The 16,845-nt window shown below is 40.6% G+C and overlaps 1 non-coding gene across 1 annotated transcript; it reads right to left on the bottom strand.

The window, feature by feature from the left end:
- Positions 1–2,314: 2,314 nt before the first annotated feature.
- Positions 2,315–2,446, bottom strand: LOC130882186 (small Cajal body-specific RNA 20). The gene has a single exon (XR_009057814.1). It is a non-coding gene; the product is annotated as a small Cajal body-specific RNA 20 (non-coding RNA).
- Between the last annotated feature and the right edge of the window lie 14,399 nt (positions 2,447–16,845).

Consider the following 16,845-nt stretch of genomic DNA (forward strand, 5'->3'; position numbering starts at 1 on the left):
GTTGACTCACTTGAACCGCAGAGATAAGCAGTTATTTTGGTCCTTTTGCAAATAAGGAACCAGGTTACCAAGGTCAAGTGGTAGTCTTGAGTTTTCACAGCTGAAATATAGCAGAAAGGTTTTTTTAAAAAATACAAAATTCTTATTTGAAAGCTAAAAATATTTTGCTTTATAAAGTTATTTCAATGACCTAATAGGATCATAATGGTAGATTTGGGAGGGGAGCTGATGAAATGTATGTTAGAAGCACAAAACAGGGGGTTTGAAATGCAAACTTTTGTCTCTATCTCCCTTTCCATGAACCTGAAAACGTGAAAAGATGAAATAACTGCTTGTACAAAGGTAATGATAGACAGTTTCAACCTTTGGGTGATTGTTGTGAAAAGACTCTAGGAGTTTGGGAGCATAAAAAGTTTTGCGTACCTTTCACATCTGAATGAAAAAAGCTGATACGTGAATTTACTGTTCGATAACTCACATTTTACTTTTAAAGATCGGGGAGAAATGGATCCACATGCTCCTTTAAGACCTATGAATGAAGAGTAGATGTTTTGGTGCCCATGGCAATATGAGAGTCCTTTGTTAGTCCCCTCTTCAATAGGCAGAGTCTCTACCCAGTCATTAAATGTAAGCTGTCCTTTATGCCCCTTATTTTATGGTATGGAAATGCATTGATTTGCAAGTAAGGATATAGTCATTCACGTGACTTTGCATTTCTATCCCTTCACTTAGACCCTGACTAAAAGTCATGTGGCAAGCCTGAGCAAGATAACTGAAGGATAACACACAGCAAGGTGGCAAGGAAAGACATTTTGGGCTGAGGCTACCCATGACAAAGAAGCAACTTTAATCAAAGCTGTGAAGTTCATATTCAGAAGGTGAGAATATTTAGGAGTTCCATAGCAAAAAGATATAAGTAAAGGAAAAGAAGAAAATAGTGGAGGCTTGCAGCCATTTTTGGACTACACCCATTGCATTGGGCTGTTACATAAATTAAAGAATGAAATACATAGCAAGCCTCTCGAGCTACAAATATACACTAGTATTAATATTTTTAAGTGAACTCCTTAATGGTTGAAAGGCTTCAGTAATTCTATCACACCCATCACTTTTAAGGAATAATATTGATAGTTCTTACAAGTCAATAGGCAGGATCATTCGCAGTGACTCCAAAGACTTACAAGTGCAATTAAGCCACAAAAGGAAGGTCAACAGACCCCTTACTCTCCTTCTTTCCTGATTATTTTATTTGGTAAGGCTACTTCCCATACAGTACCAAAAATATGTACAGAGTGTCTCTTCTTCTCAGACCATGTCTGGAAATTACAATGGTAATGATGACTTACATAATACAGAACTGGAAGGATTTCTTTCATTGTTTCTCAATCCATTGTCTCATGGCTGAATGACACAGAGTGTAAAACCCACCAGAAATATAAGCAGTCGGAAATGTGCAACAACATTTCCAAGTCTTCAGAAAGGTTTTAATCTACGTTTCTGACATCTGGAGTTGTTCCTATCTCATGGAAGTCATAAAATTTCTATCTTGAAGACCCCAGGTAAGGTCTTCTTATTCTTTGAAAACAACAGCCTCTTGTTTCCTCCACGGCTATAAGTGATTTCAGTATCTAAAGGAAACAGCTCTTCGTTAAAGAGTTCTTTTAGAGAGTCACCGGTCAGTCCTATATGAGACCCTGATCCTGAGATATGGGTTTAGCAGATGTCTTGAACTACTTGGTGTGCAAACCAATTTAACGATTAAAGACAGCTCCCTGGCTCTCACATTATTGTTGGGACAGGAAGTGTTCATAGAGTTTAAAATGTTTGCAGGATTTACACAGCATTGTGTGTGACTAAGCAGCACATCTCTGGGAATCTGCAGTGTGCACACTGTATTGTTCCAGGGGACGAACTGTGCAGACATTGAAATAAAACTCTCGCCAATACTAATGGCATCTGATATTTGACAAGTCTAAGAAGAAATAATAGTCTCAGTATACAAATTTGGATAGATACAGCACGATATAAAGAGAAAAGTATAAGCTTGGTGTGGCAACTCAAAACTATAGATCTAAAATTCTGCAGTCAGAGGCAGGAGGATCATAATTTTGAGACTAATATGGGATATGTTAACAGAATCTATACAAAAAAATCAAAGTAAATAAAATATAGAAAAAAATATTTCTGCTTGGTTTCATTTATCCTAAGGATTAAATTGCAGTCTGCTATGTAGAGAGAATTCATTCAGAGACAGTTCTCAGAACAAATAGGTTGAGGAAAACATGTATACTCTTCTGGCTAGTATTTTTTTTTTAATTGTCTGAGGCCAGAAAACAAGGCTGCCTGCTCATGCAGTCCTGATGAAGATGCTGCTTACAGACTGATCTTGGCCTGCAACCCTGACTGAGGAGGAATGTGATCACCACAGCCCAAAGGACAAAAAACCCAAATCTGCTGGTTAGTCTTAATGTGACCGAGGCTAAAGCCATCTGAAAGGAGGCAACTTCAGTTGAGAAAATGCCTCCATAAGCTGCAGCTATAAGGCATTTTCTTAATTACTGATTGATGGGGGAGGGCCCAACCCACTGTGTATATTGTCATCTCTGAGCTAAAGAATTGTGTAGGAAGCAAAGCAGTGTGCAGCACCCTTCCATGACCTCTGCATCTACTCCCGCCTTCGGGTTCCTGCCCTGTTTGAGTTCCTATCATGACGTCCTCTGATGCTGAACAGCGAAATGAAAGTATGAGTCAAATAAACGCTTACCTCTCCAGTTTGCTTTTTGGTCATGGTATTTCATTGCATGACACATATTATCACTCTTTTCATTCAGTATATGGCAATATGTTAAACATATACTAAAGTCAGTTAGTATGTATTTAATCATTACCCAAAAGTTTCCAAAATATGTAAAATCACAGAATCACCCTTTAACCTTTAATTAACTGAAACTTCTAGAAATGTCTAGTAGTCTTAGAAATGTTGGTATCCTGTGTCTAATACTGAGTCCTAGAAGATCACGTTGCCATGACTACAGTAGCTATGGCACTAGATCGGGCAGTGGTTCCAGAAATCTCTGAATGGTAGAAATTCCTCCTCAATACCCCATTTTCCATTTTACTATTGCCGCTCTCCTTGCTGCTCCAATACTCCACTTCTTGTTTTCGGTGTGGGTGTGAAGTCTCCCTAAGGAGTCCAAGGGCAGGACACCTATGTCTTCACCTCTCAGTCCTCCTGCCTTACCGGGGCTCCTCTAGATGTAGGCTGCTTTCCCTGAGTTTCTGAATACTGAAAATGAATGTGCAAAGGGACGGTGCACTTATTTGTGTGTAACTGAAGAGATTCGTAGTTGGTCTTTTGACTTTGGACTGGCATTTTGTCATTTTATCTACTTTCGACTACAAGCTTTACGTGAGATTTTTATACTCCTTTTAAAATATAAGAAAAACTGATATATGAGGCCTATAGAAAGGTGTGACTATATTTGTGGGAATGATTTCACAGCGACAAAAGGACTGATCTTTAAGAGTTAAAAGGCTCCATCCTTCATCCCCCTCTCTCTTCTTAACCTTTAGTTTCTTTCCCTTTTCACTTAATCTTTTAATAATGTATGCCATGAACAGCTTAACCTGATTTGGTGCCACCTACAATTCTATTGTTGTGATCTATTTCAAGTTAGACTGTATCTTGTGGTTTCTTCTCTGTGGTGTAAACAGTGATAATGGTTGAGTGGACACACATGCTAGTCTTCAATAGCTAACATTGTTAACTTTATTTTTATTTATAGAAGTATTCAATAGCAGTACTCCCTCAAAGTCTGAAGCCCATATTCCACCTGATCTCACCCTTGCTCTTCAGCATGAATAGGAAAAGAGCTCACTATGACTACCAGGTGCAGGTTAGACTATTCGCTATTAAACAAATGGAAACATTTCTTCTACGGAAACCATCAAAACGGATATGGAAAGAGTTTTCTTTTAAGAGACTATGAAGAGATGAGTGGCAGGTATTCTTCTGGAAGCTTCACCCCAACATCTGGCATCTGTATACCCAAAGAGTCTGGAATGTTCTGGTGTACGTTCCGCCCCATGCACCCTGCCATATCTTGGAAAGCCCACCAAATAATAACCACCCTCCCCCGAAGATGCTCAAGACCACTCCCACAGGGTATTTAAACTGCTCCCCAGAAAACAGACTTATGGGTTTCTGATCTTCCTTTCCTTTCTTCTTTCTGTGTGTGTGTGTGTGTGTGTGTGTGTGTGTGTGTGTGTGTGTGTAAAATCATCTAGGAGCTTTTTATGCATTAAACCTGGGCTTTTTCTAATTGGGTTTGATTTGGTCAGATTTGGACTGCTGGGTCCAGCAGGCTTATCTGAATTCAGAAACTTTTCTTCTGGAGGTCCCAAAAAAGGGCTGTTTTTCCCCCACCATCCCAGAGCAGCATGGTAGGAAAGCACTGCCCCCCATACCTGCTCTCTGTCACGCTAAGATTGGTTTTTGGCTGGGTAAATTGTCCCTTCCAAGTTATGGCCTTAGAGGCCCAGGGCCTCCTCCGTCCGATTTTTGGGATGTCCTGCCAAAGACACAGCTTTGGCAGGGCCTTTGATAAGTGTTAGAATTATTTTCTAACACAAGCCCTCTGCCGAGGCAAGAATCCCAATCAAGCCAAAGCAAAACAAACCAAATTAAAAGATATCCAGGTTTAACTGGACTCCTGCCCTCTCCAGTGGCCCCAGGGGAACTGCAAAGCTGCAACTGGACCGACTCTGGGAGGAAAGAGGGAAAACCACCTGTTTATTTTTGGACGGGGAGCAGTTTAAATAGCCTGGAGGAGTGGTCTTGACCTTTTCTGGGGAGGGGTCAAGTTTTGATGGGCTACCTTAACCCTCATCAGGGAGAGGTCAAGGTGCAAGGGGCACAAGGGCAGGGCCTCCAAAGATGGAGGCCAGGGACCTGGATTTACAATAAGGTCCTGCCTTGCCCCATGGAAATCCATCTTCAGAAGACGCTCTGTTCAAGGGAATATCCCATCTCCCCCTTTTTTTAGACCCAAAGTCTACCACTGTGGATGCATTGTACTAGTTCCCAGCCTGGGAATAGCCTTATAAAATGGACACCTGCAATTTGAAGCCAGGGGCTGCCTTTTACAAAATCTTTTTAAATTGGAACTATCTGACACCACATGTCCTGAATGCCTGATTTCTCTTCCCTGTTCACCAAGGCCTGAACTCAGTATGTCCTGGACAATTGAACATGATGGCCACTGGAGGGAGCGCTTAAATTTCCCATCCTCTGTGTCCTTGAAAATTTTTGCAGACAGGGACAAGTGGACAGAATGTCAATCAATATACCCGTGGTTTCTAGGTACTGCTCTCCCACCCTTCCCTCGGTAGCCAGTGTCCCTCAGCGCTGGCCTTATTGGCTACGGTCATGGCACCTCCAGATTCCTGCCTGTCTAGAACCAGGGCCCTGAGAAGTCTTCCCTGACCATGCTGCTGGAGACACTGGCCCTCTCCTATGACTCTCCACAGCTCTGCCTACCCAACCCCTCCTACTGGACCATATTCTCCATTCATTCCTCATATTCCATCCACCCCCACTCCCCATTCTCCCCTTTACAGGACAAAGGTCAAGGAGCAACTTCCTCCTTCTTACTCACCTTCTTCTCCTCCCCTTCCTTCTACCACCCCTCCCCACCCTTCCATCCCACAGCCCACCTTCTGGTCCTCCTTTTCACCTTGGCCTAATTCCCCAGAATCCTCTCCATCTCTTCTCATACCCAGTCTCGCCAAACCCATGCCCTCGTCTGTCCTCTCCGAGGGGTAGCTGGAGCCAATGGAGATGGAATAGTTTGAGTCCATGCTCCCTTCTCCCTTCAGGACCTTTCACAAATAGAGAAGTGGTAAGGTTCCTTCTCTGCTAATCCTCTTCTTTTTATCAAGAGTTTCATTACCTGTCCCAGGCCTTCCATTTGACCTGACATGACCTCTATGTCATCCAGGGCAACACTCTCACGGCCGGCTAAGGAGAAAAACTGAGTTCAGGCAGCAGCAAGACCATTTTCAGACCAGACTTAGTTCAGTATACGTGACTTGACCCAGCCTCCCTAGCTGGAGCCATGATCCTAATCACCATTTCATTTTTTAGTCAGTCCCAGATATTAGAAAGAACTTTAAAAAGCTGAGGAAGGCCCCCAAACTCCCATACAGCAGTTGGTGAAAATGGCGTTTAAAGTTTTCATTGCTCAAGAAGAGACAATCGAGTCCTCCCAACAGACAAGGCTGCAGCAGAAGACTATGCTCCAAGCCAAGCCTTAGCAGCTGGTCTGAGACCATTGGGTCCCCCACAAGGGGACAAAGGAAGTCAACCATAAATCTCCATCCCTGAGGAACTCAGCCCTGTTTCAAATGCAGCCCTGTTTCAAATGCAGCCCGCCGCCACTGGTCACAGTATTGCCCTGACCCAGTGAAGTCATGCCCCCTCTGCTGACAGCCTGGACACTGGAATTTGGAATGCCCCTATGTGGGCTCATCCTCTATGCTACACCACAGAGGCCCAATATTAACCAACATTGGCATCTTAGACCGTTCCAGCCTTTGAACTACTCAGTCTAGTGGAGGACTGATGTAGCCCAGACTTGGTGACTCCCATTGCCTTCTCTGAGTCTAGAGAGAGGCTTCAGGCAGTGGGTATGTCTATTGACTTTCTACTGGAGCCATTTATTCTGTTTTAACACTACACTTGGGTCCTACAATACACTCACCAATTTCTGTCATGCAGGATCCCTTTTCTATCTGCATTCTTGCAGGGCAATTCTCATGCTCTTTCTTTATCATACCTGCCCTCTCTGCTCCCCCTGGCGGACAGAATACTCCTCAAGAGGCGAGTTCTTGGGTCTTTTGAGCCCCAAGGACAGGACCTCACACCATGATCCTCACCACCCATTTGGCTGCCAACTTCTTGGGACATCCATGCTGGTACCCCTTCTCCAGGCTCAAGTGGCACCTATACATGGTCTCTCCAACAGTTGGGACTCTCCACCCTCAGGTATTCCAAGATGTCTTAAGGAAAGACCTACGTGTTCTTGACACACTCATCTTTGTTGGCACAACTAGGATAGTATTAATAATCAGTTTTTTTTTCTAGCAACTTGCCTTTTCTGCTTCCTCAAGAAAGAAATGCCTGAATTCTCCAGGATGGCAGTTAACTAGATGCTTCTCCACCTACATCTGCCAGTGAGCGTGAGCCCACCAACTTCTAACTCCCCTCTCCCCCACATTGCCTCATGCCTGCAGGAAGCAGTCAGATATAAACTGGCATCCGTATACCTAAAGAATTTGGGATGTTCTATGGAAGCTTCACCCCAGGCCCTGGCATCCATATATCCTAAGAGTCTAGAATGCTTTGGTGGAAGTTCCACTCCAAGCACCCAGCCACATCTCAGAAAGTTCATCAAATGATGATCCCTTCCCCAGAGATGGTCAAGAGCACTTTCACAGGGTATTTAAAATGCCCCTCCCCAGGAAACAGACAAGTGCTTTGCCGGTCTCTCTTTCTCATCTCCTCTCTAGGAGGCTGGAAAATCATCCGGGAATATTTTATATATTAAACTTGGGATTTTTCTAATATGGTTTGATTTGGTCTGATCTGGATTGCTGCATCGACAGAGAGGCTTAATGGAGAGCAGAAACTTGAGTAGGCAAAGGAGTGGTTGCCCTCATAATTTTGAATTTCATGTGCAACAAAGTATAAACCTAGAATCAGCTCTGCCTGGTATTGCTGAGAACCTCCCATGGTTCTTGGTCCCCCTTTCCAAGTTCTACATGATTTCCTTTCCTTTTTGTTATTGTTTCTTTGCTATGTCTTCGCCACAAATATTCCTGCTAAATATGAACTCTCTGGAGCTCATGCCTTTTCTCCTTTAAATGATCCGGAGATACCCTTTGTCCAGCAGTGCAGTCCAGTGGGAGATGCTGGTGGTCAGGTGGGCTCCGGAGGCATCTTTATACAAAACCTCCATCTGCCCTTTCACCTCCAGCCTGCAGCCACTAGGATGCTGTCGTAAGCGCTTTGGGAGCATTTGATAGCCTTGTATCACAGCTGTGCACCAAGGATTCACCCATGCTTGCAAGTCACAGACAGAAGGAAATTGTCAGTCTCTTTAGAAGCCCCTGATTCTAGGAAGTAGCAGAGGATCTAAGAGATTTACATTGCCTTGTTCAGGCCATGCTGAGAAGAGGTGGGAATTTTGGGTCCACTTATGCTGGCAACTTTCAAAGCTGGCCCTGGTAAAGAGAGAGAATCTAAGGCATATGGGAGAGCACAGGTCTTGTTCGACCCTAGAGAACGTTTTCCTCAGTAAGAACTAGGACTCTGGGCCCAGGGCTGATGATTAAGGAATAACAACTCTGATATAATCCTTCCATGGCACTTTCCCCAAGGCTGCAACCTGGGCAACTGCCCCAAGTTGATGGGTGTGAATGGGCTTTCACAAGTAGAAAGTGATTAGCTCAATCTAGTTGCTTTTGCTTATATCTTCACTCAAAAATTTCCACCATGAAAAGTGGGTCAAAGGAGTTAGCCATAATACTGCCTCTGAATTCTAGCCTGCATGACAGGGAAGACTTACCTTAAGCCCCCAGTGGCCTTCCCAGTAAAACTTATTCTGGCGGGGTTCCATGTATATCAAAACTGACAGTTTACTTCCCATTAGCATTCAAATGGACTAGACTGTGTTTGCAAACTCAAATTGAGCTTTTCCTATCCTGGAATCTTCATTTTAACAGTTAACCCAATTTACCATGCACGCACGCACACACATACACACACGCACAGAGTGCTAGCTCCTGGCTCACATTTCCTCTGTTATCTTTTGAGTCGTCGAGATCACCCTTGCTTTACAGTCAAAATTTTTTCATGATATGTTTAGACCTTGCTTTCTTGCTTCCTTAGACCTTGAAATGGAAGTACATGAGACCCTCTATGAGGAAATTTGTTGTTAAATTCTAGTTTAAGAAAAGAGATCTAACTGGGTGAAACCTAGTCATGTTTCTCATGAGTCTGCAGAGTCCTCACTGTTCCCTCACGGGGTTTCCTGCAAGTCTCTGGTGTCCTTGTGTGTTCAGGTATGCCAGCAAACCATGCTCTGGGCAGAACAGTAACAGCCCGTCATCCCCATCTGTAAATAGATTTAGCACTGCGTTATCACGCCAGGGCAGTAGCTCCTTATCACAAGGTGAAAGGCATTTCTGGAATTTATATTTGGTATTGCGAAAAGAAGAGGTTACATAAGAGAACAAGGGCTGTAGGAAGTCCAGCTGAGCAAATCGTGAATCTGGATGGATGGAGACCAGAGGGGTCTCTTCTGAAAGAAATAAGAGATTGTAACAAGGGAAAACATCTTCCCCTTCTTATCTCAACATTATTCACTTATCCCATCTAATTTTTATGAGCTTTGGTTATGAGCTGGCTTGTGCTTGTCAATTTGATACAAACCTAGATGTACCTGGGAAGAAGGAATCATAATTGAGAAATTGCTGCAATAAATTTGGCTTATAGGAATGTCTGTAGAGTATTGATTAATGATTGATTGGACACTGTGCTTATTGCCATCCCTGAGCAGGTAGTTCTTGTGTTTTATGAGAAAGAAAGCAGGCTGTGAGGCAGGTGGGAGAGTCAGCTCTGAGGTCAGAAGGACCTTGCATTTCTGAGAAATCATTGTATCATTTCCCTTCTCTTTTGTATAGCTAAAATAGAGTTGAGGGTCTCTGTCCTGAAGTGCTGGCTGATGGTGAAACAGGTAGCATTGTTTAGGTACATTCTGTTTTAGAAACCAGGAACAAACTGAGGACCAAAACCTGGATCTCAGATTACTTCCTTGAAAGAAATGCTTTTTCTTTTGTTTTTAAATATGGGTTTGTCACACAGTTCTCTAGGAAGTATCCCTGTGGAGTGGAAATGGAAATGAGTGCCTGTCTCCCTATGTGAGCATCCACTTCAGGCTAGGCAGAAAGAACAGTTGGGCACACCCCAGGGCAAAGAGTTAAAAAATGCAATTGTTTCATGGGAGAAACAGGAATAATATTTGCCAAGACTGAACTTCAGAAGCTCTGCTTGAACATGCATTTGAGGAAGTGAAAAGATTCCAGACGGGATTTCTGTGACCATTGCTGACAATGGGCTGGCTGGCTCCCTGCTGGCAGATGGTGTCAGGGTGTTCCTCCTGAAAGAACACTCTGGAACAGCTGTGAGCCACTCTGAAAGCTTACTGAAGCTGCAAGGGAGATGGCGTGAGTGACAGCTCTGTCTAGATGGGAAGGCTGAATCATCTGACTGACTGTGAGGCATCAAACCAGGACTTTGTTGTTTACTAGTGGGAAAAGATTACCTCCAAATCAGAAGCTTGAAACAGTGTAAACAACCTGTAGTTGTGCTCCTCCCTACACTCAGCCCTTCTTTCTCAGGGCTGCTCTTTTCTCTTTTTTTGATCTTCTTTAGGCAGCACCACATCCCTTAGGCATCCACTGGAGCTCTGTTTTAGAGGAAGCCTTGCCTGACCTCCCAGAGCTATTAGCTCCTTTCCTTCAGGCTTCCATAATTGCCTGTACCTGCTTCTGTTAGTTTACCACACCAGGGAAACTTGGTTCTTACATTCCTCCTTGAGTTGAATGCTTAGAAGGAAGTATTTAGCTAGTTCATCTTTGTGATTCCAACGTCTGTAATAACATGCATATTAAAGCGACCCATGTGTTGAATAAAAAGACTGACTCCATGTTAAATCTAGGTTTAGAGGAACAAGAGAAAAATAATTGCATAATAACTGAGTCATTTGCAGTTATTGGACTAAAACAGGACCAAGTCAAAACTAACATGATCTGTTAGGGACACAGTTGATCTCTGTATCTGATGGTTCCAATTGCTTCAGTTTTTTCGTGTTCCATAAGTTGACTTGCATATTTAGCTAAATCAGTCATTGAATTAGCCACGGATAACTGAATGTCAAAAATGACCAGTGGTCAACAGAGTAGATTCAGGACTTTATAAAATGTGACTCAGTACTGAAAGGTTTTATGGACTGGTGAAGCACAAGACTAGTGAGGAGAGCTCACTTTTTGAAAAAAATGCAACTTTTCAACTCAGAACTCGAAATAGTCTAATCTGGCCATTTTCAACTTCTGAGAAATGCTTCATCATCTTTGTAAAATGAGTTGATCATTGACATGGGAACTGAAGAAAATAAAGTAAATGCTCAGAGAAATGAAATTAATGAAGAGAGTGTTACAAAAAATTGAGGATCAATGTTCAGGTCTTCCCCCCCTCTTCTTTTATCTTTTTTAGCAAGCTTGATTTTTTATTGGAGTGCACCCAAGAGCTGGCCAGCAACTGCTTCCAAAGTCAAGTTAAAGAGAGCAGCCCTGAGTCTATCTTGGACCCATTTTGCTTAGTAAAACCACAAGTAGTTTTACAGAAGGGAGACAATAAGGTAATACATTTTTTTTTTAAAAAATCATGTACTGAAAAAAAAAACCAATAATTTTTTTTAAACGAATCATGTGTTTACAATGTGATTAGGGAGGGGCCATTGAGGGTCAGAGATAGTAAGGATATTCTCAAAAAACAAACCAAGGTCAGGTGCCAGGGAAAAGAGCGGCAACTCAACTCTCACAGTAAATAGAAACTTCCAACCTTCAAAATGGAGTTAGGTTCCTCATTCCCCAATTTATGTTTCACTGTTAGATCCTTGACAGGGGGATGTCTTAATAATGCTGCCAAGCAGCAATGATTCTTGAATTGTTTATCTGATGGTTGATCAAGTTAGTGACGCATTGGCAGGCACAGGGCCTGATTATGATAATTAGTTGAAATAATATTAGAGGGTCAGTGAAGGGGTAGAATCATTTTAACCATAGACCAGTCTAAATTTTGTGAGAGATTTTGTCTATTTCTTTATGTAGATCATCAGTTTGGGTGTCAATAGTAAGAGAGAAATCAGAGATATTAAGACAGCACATTTCAGTAAATTGCTAACAACCAAGATGATGGTGAAGTAACAGGTAATCTATAGTAGCTCTGTTTTGAAGAACAGTTGTTTTCATTTCTCCCATTTCTTGATTAATTTCTGCTGATACTTTTGCTGTAATATTAGTAGTCTTTGAAATTAGATGGGCTATTTTAGGAAGTTTTGTAACTGCAGAGTAATCATTAGTCAATACTATGGATGTGTCCCAAAGATTATACTCTCTTACTTCATAAAAGTCCAGAAATGAGAGACATACCCTATACTATTATGAAAATATAAGTGTAAGTAGCAGAAACTTTCCAAGGAAGCATCATTATTCAGATATGGCTTATTTTATCTTAAAAGTTTTATTGTTTAAAATTTGCATCATTAGATGCTCCCACTCAGAAAATTGACTTGAAAACACTTAAAGAGCTCTTTGCCATATTGTACTTCCATTGCTAATAATCAGATCCTGACTGTTGTAGGTTTGCGAATATTTTACATGATATTAAAGTATAAGATGTTTCAAGTAAAAAAGATGACAATCTCTAGAAAACTCTTAATAGGCAGAAATATTTTTCACTACCAGATTTTACTGATGAAAATAAGGTACTTCAATGTATGAACATGATCTAAATGTTTTATAATTCTGATTTACTTCCTCTTCTCAGGCCTGAAGATTTGTCAAGATCCTGCTGAGAAATTAAAACCATATGATGTTCTGACATAAATGTGTAGATGCTTAGGGTATGTTTACCGAAGCATGCAGAACTATTTTCAAAGATTTCATTGAAGTCTTCTCTCTACAAATATCTCAATTGTCCTTCTATCTGATTTTGCCTATCAAGAGAAGTTTCTTGTGGTTATTTCTTTATATTTATTTTTTTCCAACTGTGCTGCATGTCAGGGCTTTCTGAAAAAGTCTGACTTAGTCTGTGTTCCAAGAAAGAGATGGGGAATTTGACTTTACTCTTATGAGAGAGTCCCAAAGTCCCAAAGTAGCTTTACAAAGCCTGTGGATATGGAACAAAGATGGCTGTGACTATTATGACATGCTTGGTCATGGAACAGAGCCACAAGGCAGCTTCCAGGTTTCTTTTTGAGGGTGGGAGTAGAATTCATTATCAAAAGGAAGCCATCACATGTGGTTCTAAATCTCCTCCATCAGTCTGCTTGAGTCCACTTTTGTAAGATATCTGGTGGTAAAATGCATATTGGTATACTTTTGTTTGGAGAAAGCTTCTAAACATAGTTTTGTTTAAGTGTTTTATTTGATAATTGTATTCATGTGTATCATGTACTTAGGGTACTCTCTGGACCCCACCCTCTCCCTGAGAGCTGCTCTTTCAAAGTTCCAAGGCATTTGGCTTATGTTTTTTAGGTATGCATTCTTCCTTTTAGTCCTCATGTCACAACCACAACTGACCAAACCCCAAAAAGCCACTAGCTTGAAGTCTTCTCTTGTGATATGAGATTACAAGACCTCTCTTCTGGTTTTGGCCACTTTCTAGTCCATCAGATCAGTGATCTTGTCTGGCCACATGAAACTATAGAAGAACACTTTAAAATTATTTCTCCTACTGTCCTGGTGTGAAAGTATAGCACTACTTAATTCAAATTGCCAACCTATGATACTATGTGCTAAAGAAAAGTTGTTTGGATCTACTATAATTCTTGTTAAAATAAGATTAAACTAAACCTAAATATTAACGAGGGTTGAGACAAGAAGATACTTATGTACATTAATCATCTTACATTCTTTATATATTAATGATCTAAAAGATAAATATGGTTGAGGAACTGTCCCATACTAAAAAATATTAAGTAACATAAAAATTAAGTGCACTACATGGACCTGAGTGGAAAACTGCCCTGAGAAAATATTGTGGAATATGTTAGTTTGAAAACTGATAGCATGTGATTGGACCATATATTAGATAATAGTATTGAATTTTTGTAAAATTCTCTGGATTTGACATTGTCTTCTATAAAGAAAATCACCGCATTAGTAGAGGGATATTCATAGTGAAGTGTTTATGAAGAGTTGTTGTATCTGAAACTTAATTATAAAAAGCTTGAGATAATTTAATGTTTCCAAATTTAAATACATAAATTCATATAAATAAAGATATCTGGATAGATAACATATATGTGTATGTAAAGATAAAAAACAATATGCTATGTCATTCAGGTATGTGGGCATTAGATAGTATGAAGATTTCATTTATTTATTTATTTATTTGCATTTTGCAATGTAGGGAATTAAACACAAGACATTGCACATGCTAGGCAATGTTCTCCCACTGGGCATAGAGAACATTTCCATGAAGAGTTTTTGAGTTTTTGGTAATTTTTGATTTTTTGACTTTATTTTTCAAAGTAAAGAATTACAAATTCAATGAACCTAATGCTTGCTGTCTTAATAACTTCCTACCTTGAAGGGTTTGAGAAGCGTGAGGGGAGAGGCCCTAGTCTCCACTGTCAGTATCAGCAGGAGGTGTCTTCTCTGTTTCTCTGCATAGTGTCTATGGACAGAGCAGGGTCCTCTGGCTAATAGAACCTATGTTTCTGACACTTCAAGTCTTTCTTTTCCTCACTAGGCAACCAGTGAGGAAAACAAGTCTTCATCTAGTGTCTCCTTCTGTCTTGTAGCCATACCACACTTTTTGTTTCCCAAGGACTTTGAAGCTACTCAGTTCATACTACTTATTCTACTTGAAGACTGTAGGACACTTTTATATGTATTATTTTTTATTACAAGAAATCATAATCAGCAAAGACTAAAGGCGTTTTTGGATCGTGTCATGAGTCTATGTTAAAATCCTCCTCCCTGGAGGTTTTACTGAGGATTAAGAGTGTAATTTCAATATTAATATTGTAATCTTTTGAGGCTAAAAGATTATAGTTGCAGTCCTCCCCTCCCATTCTTTACCATTTTTCTTTTATTCTCTCTGTATCCCCTGAGGTTGTTTTGAGCCTTAAGCTCCTTTTAACTGTAAAGATTTACTGACTTCATTCGTTGTTTGTGCCCGAGTCACAGAATAATGGTGAAGACTTGCCCATATACACACTTTTTGTTATCGTATAGACTAGATTAGGATAGAGCCCCGATGTTATAGAAACATTAAATAGCAAAAGGTTATGACCATGGAAAGGAGTTGTTGCGGAGGGATCCTGGAGGAAGTAGAAGAAGATAGTGGGGTGAATATGATTGAGATACATTGCATGCATATGTGAAATGCCCATAGAATAAATAGAAGTATAAGTAATTCAAGTATCAATATTTTAATATGTATATTAACTTCCAAATGTTTATATTGAGGTCATTTTTGTGACTCCCAGTTGGACATTTGGATTTATCTAGCCCACTTTCTTTCATTTACAAAGAATCAAATCCAAAAACTTTGAAGAAATGCTAAGCCATTCAATAAGGACTGTTCCTGTTTAGTTCTTTTTAAATATAGGAAATGAAAAGCTTTTCATAAATTTGATGTTGACTTTGCATTGGCTTATTGCTAAAACTTAAGGAATTGCAGTATGCAGAAGACAGAGGATGCAAGAGTGTGAACTTAGCTGCTCCCCCCAATAGCTCACAAGGCAATACCTATAATTTGACAAGGTTAGATAGATGTCAGCTAGGTTGGAAAGGTCAAGAAATGCAGACGTGATATCATTTGAATATTATAGTAAGTATGGTACTTTGAAAAAGACCTGTCACTTACTTAACAGTGGGGACATAAGAGGACTGTTCCTATGAATTTAGAGGGTATAAAAACAGTTCTTGGAAATCAGAAAGGACTAATGCTAGTCGTGGGTGGTTGCAACTCATTACTCACTCTAAGCTAAAGTAGCCAATACATATTTGAAGTATATATTATTGTACATTCTCTCTATTATATACAGTTTGACTTAGTTAGGTGTGTTCCTTAAGACTAAAATTCTGTCACGCTATTGTGCAACTATTTTCTTTGTAATGAAATATTTCCTAAATAGAGGAATGGAAGGACCCCAAAAATCTCTAAGAAGTTTCTGAAACTCACAGTTGCAAGAAGAAAAAAGGCTCTTGCACAGAAGTGTCTACAAGTTGTGGAGGGAACCCCACTAATGCAGCTTCTGTACGTTGTTGCCAGTTCTGCTCCTACCCCATTTATCTCCCTATAAGTGGGCACATAAGCTAAATTATTTGCCAAGCTAGACTCAAGTTAATTTATTCTTCAATCTGTCATCAATGTTCTATCTGAGATGAATAAAAATTAGTCCATATCTCCACAGGAAAAAAATCACATAATACAGTTAGAGCTCAAATAGGGAGTGACAGAGCCGAAGACAGGTCTGGAAGGAGCAATTGTATCACTCCTGCTCCCGACAATAAGACATGCAAATAAGATTGATACATCCGAAAGTAGAGAATTTGGAGCAATAATCCTAATATAGTTACATTTCCCCATATACCATGGGATAGTGTACCCCTTGCTGTATACAGTTTTATGGTTCTTCTCTATAAGACATGCAACTGAAGTTGAGTCATCTGTTACGCTTTTTGCTGTTTTTATTTTCGGGGAGGGGGGGGGAGGCTGGGTTTCCCTGTAGCTTTGGAGCCTGTCCTTGAATTAGCTCTTGTAGACCAAGCTGTCCTTGAACTCACAGATTCACCCATCTTTGCCTCCTGAGCGCTGGGATTAAAAGTGTGAGTTACCACCTGGCTAAATTGAGTCATCTAAAGGTGGAGTACACTTGACTGGGTGTCTGTCTTCCTCTTTGTGGTGAGGGGTGTCATGCTTTTCTGATGAATATGGTCCACCACATGAGCATGTAATGATGTTATCAAAACAACCAATGGCCTAAG

This window comes from Chionomys nivalis, chromosome 9 (genome assembly GCF_950005125.1).
Source record: "Chionomys nivalis chromosome 9, mChiNiv1.1, whole genome shotgun sequence".
Lineage (NCBI taxonomy): Eukaryota > Metazoa > Chordata > Mammalia > Rodentia > Cricetidae > Chionomys > Chionomys nivalis.